This window comes from Pagrus pagrus, assembly GCF_965226575.1.
Source record: "Pagrus pagrus genome assembly, chromosome: 16".
NCBI classification, from domain to species: Eukaryota; Metazoa; Chordata; class Actinopteri; order Spariformes; family Sparidae; genus Pagrus; species Pagrus pagrus.
The window spans coordinates 23,482,510-23,493,612 of NC_140200.1; positions in this window are offsets into that span (position 1 = coordinate 23,482,510).

Sequence of the window (11,103 nt, forward strand, 5' to 3'; positions counted from 1 at the left end):
ACAGTTTTTCACTGAAAATGAATTTGTTTTGGTGCATAACACAACACGATAAACTCATTAAAGGAACAGTTCACCCAAAATGAAGATTAAATGGATAAAATAAGAAAATCCTTTATTAGTCCCATAACGGGGAAATTTGCAATATTACAGGAGCAAAGGGGACAGCAAAAATAAAGAACATCCATTATCAACAATAATAAATAAGTAAAAAATATAGAAAATATAAGTAAAAAAGCAGCAGAAACAGTATAAACAATAGAAATAAGAAACAAAAACCCTAAAGATATTTACACTATTGCACACTGAGATGCAGAAACTGCACAAAGCCGATTATTAAAGAAAAAGTTATTAAAGGAACAGTTCACTCAAACATGTAAATTAAGTCATTAACTCCTCCCCACTGATGGAAAGTCAGGTCCACAAAACATTTCTGGAGCTTCCCGGCAAAATAGTATTGCAGCATTATCCTATACAACTGAAGTAGCTGGAGACTTGTTTTAAAAAGTAAAAACAACCAAAAAAACATCAAATAGCTTCATACATTTTGTCCGGTGTAATCCAAGTCTCCAGAAGCCCTGAGATCCCAAACTGTAGTGTAGTGGAACACGTTTCTGTAAGTAAAAGTTCTGTTTTTGAAGGTTATTTTAAAAAAAAAAAACTTACATTTGTTGGATTTTTGTCATGGAAACCCACTTGGAGAGACTGGAAACATGCTTTTGTAACAACATCAAATCTACATTTATTTTTGTCACTGCAGAGACCCTGCAGCCCTCTGCCTGGATTTTCTTATTTTCTCACTTTGTTGCTGCTCGGACGCTTTACCAACCCAAAATGTGGCTATTTGACGTCGTCTTTGTGGTGCGTTTAGGAACAGCTGGGACAAATCCTACTGATTCTACCTTTAACTTTAATAGTCTTTGAATTATATTAATTAGACGTGAGCTTCAGTTAGCTTTGACCAGAAATGGCCGCTAGAAATGTCCTTCAGAGGGAGACTCTTTACTTTGATACTCTGAGTACATTTCAGAGCCTGTACTTTATTACTTTTACTGGAGAAAAGAAGTTGAATCAGTACTTCTACTTTTACCAGTCTTTTTTTACACATGTATCTGTACTTCTACCGGAAGAAAGAATGTGTGGACTTTTGACACCTTTTGAACCAAACACTGAGCAACAGGATGAAGGAGATTGAAGTGAAGTGAAGAAGAGAGTGTTAACAGCTTCACACACATGAAATAAAAAGTCATTCCTCTTTTTCCTCTCAATCTTCAACCCAGTCACCAGAATTAATGTTTGCAGTGTACATTTCTGCAGACCACGAACTGTTGAAACCTTAATTAAAGACCAGGCTTAAAATACCCGGTTCTGTCGCCACAGACACAGCAGACAAATGTCCCGATGTCTCGTAAAAAATATCCACTGGTTTCACGCTCAAATGTCGAAACATTTGAATCCAAAACATGATGTTTTCCTAACCCGAGCCAAGTGACTTTGTGTCTAAACCTAACCAGAGCTTAAGCACAGCATTGTCACAACATAATATTGATAATGGAACACGAAGAAATGTAAAGTTTCAACATATATGTGGTTCGCAGAAACGTACGCTGCCAATGCTTATTCTTCAAACTGCTGCCGGTTTGTGTGTCCAGAGTCTGGAGAAACAGAGAGAGACAAAAATAGAAAGAAAGAGTAACACAGTGTGTGTGTGTGTGTGTGTGTGTGTGTGTGTCAGACGTTCCCACACTGAAACCCAATCATCGTGTGAGAGAGGTCAGACCGACACACACACACACTCAAACACACATGCACTGAGGCGGCTATCTTTTCACACCTGCTAATCTTTTTGCAATACAACAAGGATTTAATGTAGGAATTACAGTTTAGCTACACACACACACACACACACACACACACACACACACACACACACACACACACACAAAAATAACTGATTTGTCAGCACCCTCTAATTGGCTCAATTCTTCTTCGTCTTAGATTGTTGCTTTGACACTACAGTGGGTCTGTCCACACGCCCTGAGCTTCATTGAAACTTTAAAGCTTGCTGATCTAAACTCTGTGTCGGCTTTCACTTTGTTCAAGAAACCTTTTGTTTTTACAGTATTAGTTATTTTTTACTGGTATGGGTGACTGGGAGACTTTAAAGGTGCTATTTGTCAGAAAAGCTGATTTTTGAGTCTCATTCCCAACTCGACAAATAATGATGCTGTCTGTTTCCGAACTCGTCATAAACTGAGGCTTCTTTTTGACAAGTAGGGAGAGAGACTCAAGAATATTTTTTTCTTACGAATAGCTCCTATAATGTGTCTGTCCTTCTAGGACTAGCCGAAATGACTGATGAAGACATGACTTTGATGAAGACATGCAGAGAGCTGAGATGAAACTGTAATTTCCAGGTCTGACAACTTCATTCAAAATCTTATTGACGTCTGCAAATAACTAAAAGTCAACGCTCAGAACAGAGCCCTTCTCAACAGTATATAATGTGGTACACTTCATAGGTTTGGATAAGAAATTTAAGTTATTGTTTATTATTACAGTCAAATACTGTATATTTCTTTTTTAAGCAGCCTTAATGACCACCATTTAAGCATAAGCCAGCAGGCTTCCTGACCTGCAGCAGAGGGACAGTCAGGGTACATTTGATACAAGTAATTGTCACTTTTAAAGACACTGACTTGATTTACCTTTTTCTGAATACATCATTCCCATCATCGTTAAATACATCATTTGAACAACCCAATCACCACAATAAATAACTACATACGTTTGCAGATAAGTTCATACTGGTCTGTTGAATTTTCTTTTTCTCTCTTGTCACAATGCTGTGCTCATGCTCTGGTTAGGTCTAGGCACAGAAACCGCTTGGTTAGGGTTAGGAAAACATCATGGTTTGGATTAAAATACCTGTTTTGGTCACCACGATGAAGATGGAGATGGTCCAACTTCCGGTTGGAAATGTCCACGGATGTTCTTAAAAATATCCAGTGGTGTGACTTGAACTGCGGTCGCCCTCTTGTCAGCCTTGTTGGCTGCGGTAACACCACCACCGTCCCCTACACCTCCTGATGTGACAGGTGGCTAATAAGCATCTAATGTTAACATGATATGCCAAGTTTGGTACAAATGTCAACTTTGGACATATCTGTGGTTTGCAGAAACATTAACTTACGTTAAAGGGGGTCCAGTTAGAAGTCACATATTCATGAGTTAGAGGGTTAATGAGATGCAAAACACAGGATTTTAAAATGATGATCACAACAGCATTTATTTTATCCTCCGTCTCCACAATCATGAGGTAAACCAAAGGGTTTCTGGAAAGTACCAGAACTTCTTTACTGTCCTGAAGTACAATAGTGGAGCAAAGTCACATTCAAGTGTTTGCAATAAAAAAAATAATCACATTTATTATGTTATTATGTTGAGAGTGTGAAGCTGCCAACAAGGTCTCAGTTTGTATAAAACCCAGAGTGTGTGTTTCTGAGTGTGTGTTGATGATATCAGAGGTTTATTAGTGTCAGGGGTCACGGAGGACAAGCAGGGCCATCCTATAGCAGGAAACACTGAGTGTCGAGGGAGGAATATCTGTGTGCAAGTGTGTGTGTGTGTGTGTGTGTGTGTGTGTGTGTGTGAGGAGGTTAATATTTCGGGGAACGCTGGGCCAGAGCGCCAGGCCATGAGTCGGAAATCCTTTTGGAACAAGAGAACATGACTCTGGAAGCTGTGTGTGTGTGTGTTTGGAGAGAGAGAATGGGAGGAAGTGGTGTATTATTCTCAGTTAGACGCTACTCGCCGCCCGTCCGTCGCTACGACGCCTTGGACCTCACACCGCTCGACCCCTCGTTCCCACAGGACGTCCAGCACACACACACACACACACACACACACACACACACACACACACACACACACACACACACACACACACACACACACACACACACATTTCTTGTCATGTTATTCCCAGGGTGAAGAAACTAAAATTCCTAAAAGAAAATTCCAGTCTGACTTCGCCGCCACTCCAACTGATTTCTTTGGGGAGGGGATTCAATTTTCCTAAAGAGACCATCTTCACAACCTTTTATATGACATTATATTAGTGTTGAGTTGGCAAATGTGTGTGTGTGTGTTTTATAGTAGCAGGAATGTGTGTGTCGTGTCGATCTGATTTAAGTGCTTCAGCCTCCTGAGGTGAAACTAATGCTGACCAGAACGTCTGGAAGAACAGCAGCGCTCTCACTACAAACACCGACTCTCACACATACTGACATGAAGGGAGGAGATTAGCTCTTTCGGTGACGGGTGGTGAAGATGATGAGGAACACGCTGGTTTGAGTCAAGTCAAATATTTGTTCAGCTCGTTATCACAAACAAGTCCTAAAGGATATTAGTCAAGGAAAAAAAAAATCATCAAATCATCAGACCTTCCTCCTGCATCCAGGATTTGTGTACAAGGACACGAATTTTACATTTTAAATTAGTGCTGCAAGCCATGTAAACTTCTTACCATGTGCATGGATCATATAGACTATGTTTTATCCTAATTAGCAAATGTTAGCATGCTAACACTTTAAACTAACAGTGTGATGGTGTTACAGTATAGAGCCACACAGTCCACAGCAGACAGATGTTTGCTTCCTGCCTCCGACAGTCAGCGTTGGTTTCTTTAATCAAGTAGTTATTTGAACCCAAATCAAGATCTTTCTCAGACCTTAAAACTTAACCAAACTTTAACCACACTGACATCAGATCAGAACATTTGGAGGACTTGTTGTTGTCTACTGTGACATTGTTGGACCTGCCTCTGCTTCTTCTTTAAGCATCCAAAATTTGTGACTCGTTCAGGACAGAGATGTGACTCAAGTTATTTGGTCCAAGGCTCAAGTAAGTCCTACTGTAAGTCATTTTTTCTTGGGCAGGTCAGGTAATGTTGTAAGTTAAGGTAATTCTTAGTCTCAGTAAGTCTCAGTTTTCGATCTTTATAAAGAGAAAGAAAAGGTGTCAGTGCCTTATACTCATTATTATTGGCGAATTTATGATACTAGTTCAAAAAGTATGACAAAGAATTGTATTTGTATTATAACTGATCATCAGTGAAAACAAAACAAAAACAAAAAAAATAGTCACTTTTAAACAGTGAAATGCTGACAGCCAGGCCAAGAAATGTAAAAAAGAAAAAAACTTATCTTAAAACATTGCAAGTCTTTAGCTTCTAAGTCCAAATCCAAATTCATTTATTTTCTGTCAAGTCAAGTTACAAGTCATCAAAACAGTGACCTGAGTTGATTCAAGTTCACATCTCTGCTTTGTTCCAGCAATAAAACAATTAAATGAAGAACAAGAAGACAGATTGATTACAATATAATAAAATACTTTAAAATGAATGTATGTCTCAGGCAGTGAGAAGAGATGAAAACACTGGTTTAAATGTTCTCTTGCTGAGTTTTTGTATGTGTGTTTGGATGAACACACAAGAGCACACACACTCTCAGTGGCTGAATTTTCAGACTGGGTGTTGCCTCTGATAAGTTCAAACCAAAAGGACGACTGTGGGGGAGAGAGATAAGAAGCCGCTGGAAAAAATGTACAACACCTCTCTCTCTTTCTTAATACACAAAACAGTAAACAAACAACAACGATTTCACCATAATTTAAAATTAACAAACAATAACAGTGGCGAAGCCTCTGTGTGTGTGGGTGTGATGGGCGGTGTTGTTTGATGATGACAGGTATGTGTTCTACAATTTTAACTTTCACACACACACACACACACACACACACACACACACACACACACACACACACACTAAACAGAGTCCTGAGGGTTCCCGTACGCTGTCGAGTGTGTGTTGACGTGTTTGCTGTTTGCAGATTAGAGGTTCTCTTCGACACTCCACAACCTTCTTCACTGCTGGGAACTCTTCTTCTTCTTCTCTCCTTGACCTCTGATAAAATAAAGGGTTCTTAAGGGTTCTTCAGGTTACTGGTTCTGTTTAATACAATGATATGTCAAAAGAACCCTCTGGTTTGTTTAAATGTGAACAAGTTTCTGTCACAATGTTTCTGTGCAACTCAGTAACCAGAATTAAATGTTGGAACTTTACAAATTTGTGAATTTCATATCCACATTCTGTGTCTCGTATAGGCGTCCATTCGAGGTTTCAACATTTGAAAGCCTGAAACCGCTGGATATTTTTAATGAGACCTTCAGGACATTTTCCAGCCACGTTTGTGACAATAAAACCAGGTACCTCATGCCAAAACAGTTCAGAGCACCACCAAGCCAGATACCACTGCTTGAGGCTGTGTTTCAGCATTTGTAAGCGTGAAACCACTGTATTTTTTTAAGAAGACCTTGGGAAAATTTTCAGTCCTTTTTGTGTCAATAAAACATGTATTTCAAGTCAAAACAGGTGGGATACTGCCAAGCCAGAGACCACTATTTGAGACAGTGTTTAAACATTTGTCAGTGTGAAACCACTGGATAGTTTTAAGAATTCCTCAGGACAATCTCCAGCTGTGTTTGTGACACCTAAACCAGGTATATCAAGCCAAAACAAGTGAGACCACCGCCAAGCCAGAGACCGCTGTTCGAGTACACTGTTCGAGACAGCATTTCAACATTTGTAAGTGTGAAACCACTGGACAAGATGTTGGTTTCACAGACAGCAAAAATATTTTCTTTTAGTTCTGCTCTGTAAAAGAACCATTGTCTGGTCTCGCATGAAATCATTATTCTTAACAGTGTTTCTGTCTTCAGTATCTGACAACTGCTGTAAGACTTGACCTTTATATAGAGGAGAGGTGGGAAAGAGGTCAGAGGTCAAGTGAGCAGTGAATTGACTCTCAACACATTTGAATGATAACGATATCTTCACTTTTTAGTCTCTGGATCAGCCTCCAAACTCTCTCTGTACTCTTTTAAAGTCTCTTCGTAATGTTAAAGGTTGATTTGGTAATAGTTAAATTTTTTTTTAAAAAACACAAAAAAACCCCCACTAAATATAGTTGACATTTTTCAGTTTTTATCTACTTCCTGGCAGGTTTTCACACTCAACATAAATCCACCGTCTTAGAGGCGTAGAGCGTCTGGATCTCATCATGTTGCACACAGACATACACACTCCGTTGTTTTCTCCACATCGTTGTGTCCTGATGGGAAACGCAGGTCAGCTGACAGGAAGGAAGTGGAGTAGAGCAGCACCTGCAGGTTGGTAGTACGACGCTCCCAGAGGACGTGTCTACGTTTCCTTCACAACAACAATAGACCATTATATCCCCAAACAACAGACATTCATACAGTCTGTGGGAGTGAATTAAAGGCTGGTGATAAATTTCTCTTCATCCACCTGCACACACACACACACACACTCACACAAACACACACACATACAGACCCCTTTACACCCTGTAGTGTCAACTAGTGATCACTATTATCATGATGTATACTGTGTCGTCACTTTTCTGACGGTGAAGTTTTGTTTTTCTTTCTGTCTGATGGTGCTGTGACCTCTTCAATGTTGTGATGTTACTGATTTTGTTAACAAAGCCTATATGGCTCTAATAATTACCATTACTATCAGTCAGTGTGGCTGGAAACATAAACTACATGACTAAAATCTGAGAATTTTTTTTATCTTAACGGTACTCCAACTTTTATGGAAGGGTTTGTTTATTTGTTCGATGCAGTTATATGAGAGTCCATATCAGTTTCTTTTCTGCATTTCTCATCTGATGTTTTTTTCCAGGATGGAAGGATTAGCTGAGCTTTGCACTGTATAAGTTTCTGGAGGCTGCTAATAGGGACTTTAAGCAGCGATGGTTGAAGGGACAGCTGCAGCATTTGAGGAAAAAAACCTCCATGCTGCACATGCATTTTTCTATCTCGACACTCCCTAAAACAGCCTACTATGGGAGATTGCCGTACTCAGGAGCACGTCAAAAAGTGTTAGAAGGTAGTTATAGATGTAGCCGTTGTAAGAGTTAAATGTTGCTTAGTGATATTCATTTTCCACTATCACAGCAACCTGTTGTAATGTATGGCAGACACTGTAGCTTTCCCTCTACCCTCACTGCTTAAAGTCACTATTAACAAGTGTAAAACATAATCCTGACAAACCGGCTGACTGATCGACCGACTGACCAATCAAAAGAGCGACTGACTAACTAACCAACCAACCAACCAACCAGCCAACCAGCCAACCAACCAATCGAAAAACCAGCCAACAAACCAGCCGACCTACAAACCAACCAACCAACCAACTGACGAAGCAACCAACAAACCAAGCAACCAAGCAACCAACGACGCTGTGATCTCATTGAAATGAGGAGGCTACGTGTTGTTTTTACTCTGATTGTGGTCTCAGTTTTCTCAACAACAAAAACATGAGAACAATTTTTATCGTGGAGTAAGTGCTGACCTTGGATCAGTCTCCTGGTTCTACTGGCTGCCTCCTCTTCAGAAACGTGACCTGGTCTTTGTGGCCTCCTGACCCCACACGTTCCACTGAAAGGGGGCTGCAGTCTGTGTGTGTGTGTGTGTGTGTATGTGTGTACGTGTGTGTGTGTTGACATTTGTGGCACATTCTAAAGAGAGAAAGTGGGTGTGGGAATGACCTGCTCGCCCATCTCAGACTCTCCACGACACACACTCTCACACACGCACACAGTCAACTGATATCCAACTCCCCCAACTATCCCAGCACGTTATCTTCATATATGTGTGTGGGGTTTTTTGTGTGTGTGTTAGTGTGTGCATTGGGAAAGTCCCCTCAGCTTGTGAGCAGACCTCAGATTCTCAGAAACATCACTCACTGCAGCGAGTTCACCATTAATGTAGTCAGGATTCAAGATTCAAGTTTTTGTCAGTGTGTCAAACAACGAAACAGAGACGCATCTCTCTGAGCTGCACAGTGCAGAAGATAAGGTAAAAGTGGTGCGAAGATTATAACGTAAAGCTGCTGGATTCACAAGATTCTTGCAAATCCATCTCACCAGGCTCCAAGCTATGTGCCTCTATCAGAACACACAGACGTTCAATCAGCGTTTTTTGAGGAACTATAGGCAGCAAGTGTTTTAGATGTGACGACCAGTGACCAGAGGTTAGCGTAGCTGCTATAGAGTGAGTTCTATCAGAACTCGAGAGTTTATTCCATTGAGAAAAGAGCAAAGAACGACACTGAAGGCTTTTCCATGAAAAAAACATGTTTTCCAACTGGCTACAATGGTGGTAGCAGTATGCTACTGTTGATCTGATTGGTTGACGTTAGCCAGTGATAGACGTGTTGAAGGTTCACAGTCATCCAGATCATGGTAATTCTAAGTGCTGTAGAGCCTTGATTATCTTCACATGTAATTGAAGATAATTGGTTAACTTCACAGGAACTGCTGTAGCTCGCATTTCTTCACCATCTTTACCACTTCTTGAATGGGAATGCATGTAAAAAGTGAGGTGACGTCATAAGAAACCATTGTTTTCATAAGTTCTAATTTGTCAAAGTCCAACCAACAAACTTACGGACCAACCAATCAACAAACAAACTGACAGACCAACCCACCAACCAAAAGAACATCCAACCAACCAACCAACCAACAAACCAACCAACCGACCAACCAACCAACCAACCGACCAACCAACCAACCAACCAGCCAACAGACCGAAAAATGTGTGAGCCAGGGGGTTCCAAAGCTGTTTGATTATCTGACAAGCTGAGGAAGCACACTGCCCTCTTTACATCACTGATTTCCAAAAGATTTCTGATTTATCCACGCATCTATATAAAAATGTTATTTTGCCACTTTTGGGACAGACAGCAACAAATATCCGGGACATTAATGAAAGAAAGAGATGTGTTCAGAACAGCTTGCTCTGTCTTTATCGTCGCCGCTCCTGATTTCCACGCCTGTTGATAAACAGAGTGTTTGTTTCCTGTTGACCTAAAAAACATACTCAGGATGTATTTTTAGATGGTTGTTTTGAATCATGTCTGTTGGTTGGGAAACCTCAAAAATGTTTTTTTCAGTCCGATTGTTTGAGTGTGAAAGTGAAGATTTTTTTCTTGAATGTGCCTTTGAAGAAAACTGCTACTGACACATCAACCGCATAAAAGTCCCGTTGCTTTGATTCCCATCAATTTCTATAAATACAGAGCACGAAATGAGCTTTGATGAACACTTCAGAAGAGGATGAAGGGTATTTCTTTGTGTGTAAAATTGTTCTTTAAGTGAATTAACATCTTGACCGATGGAGGAAAGGAAGGAGTTAGAGGGAGAGAGGGCAGTGGATGAAGAGAGAAAAGGATAATTGTATGTTTCTGCAGTGAAAGAGTGTTATTCTTTGGTGCTGCTGAGAGGCAGTCATTGTTGTGGGGAGTTTACCAGTGGGACCGGTCATCTGAGATCACACATCCTGATAGTCGCCCTCAGACCTGCCGGAGGAGGCTTACTCAAGATTATCTCCCCGATTCGACGTGAAACTGTGTCGACTGTCAGCCGCAGCACTGGGAGATCAGTTCCATCTTTGTTGTTTGTGCATTGTGTGTGATATCGCAGACAATGTTGATAAAAATGGTCAGTGGTTGCATTTGATCGTTGTCTGTTTTTAGGCCCATTTCCAGAGAGAGACATGACAATTACATAGGTCAAAAGAAGGTGGATAAAGAGAAATGAAAACATAAATAAAAATGTAAAAAGTGGCAAGAAGACTTTGATGAGAGGGATGTGAAGTTCAGAAATTCTGCCTGGACAAGTTCTGAGGAAATATGATAGAGATGAAATCACTTTTAAATATCTTTTTATTATCATTATTGAAAGGCCTTCCATTAAAGGTGATTCAAATGTAAAATTGAAGTTTTTTTTAATATTTAATTACACTGTACTTTATTCTATATTTATAACTTTTTATCTTAGTATTTCTATGGTACCAATCTTACATTGTTATTGGTTTTATTTCTCTTTTATCACTTTGTCTCTTATTGTTGTGTTTGTTGCGAAGCACTTTGTAATGCTGGTTTTGAGAAAAATACAAAACTATAATTTTTATTATTGTTATTATTATTTTTTTAAAGTTTTTTTTTAATTAATGAT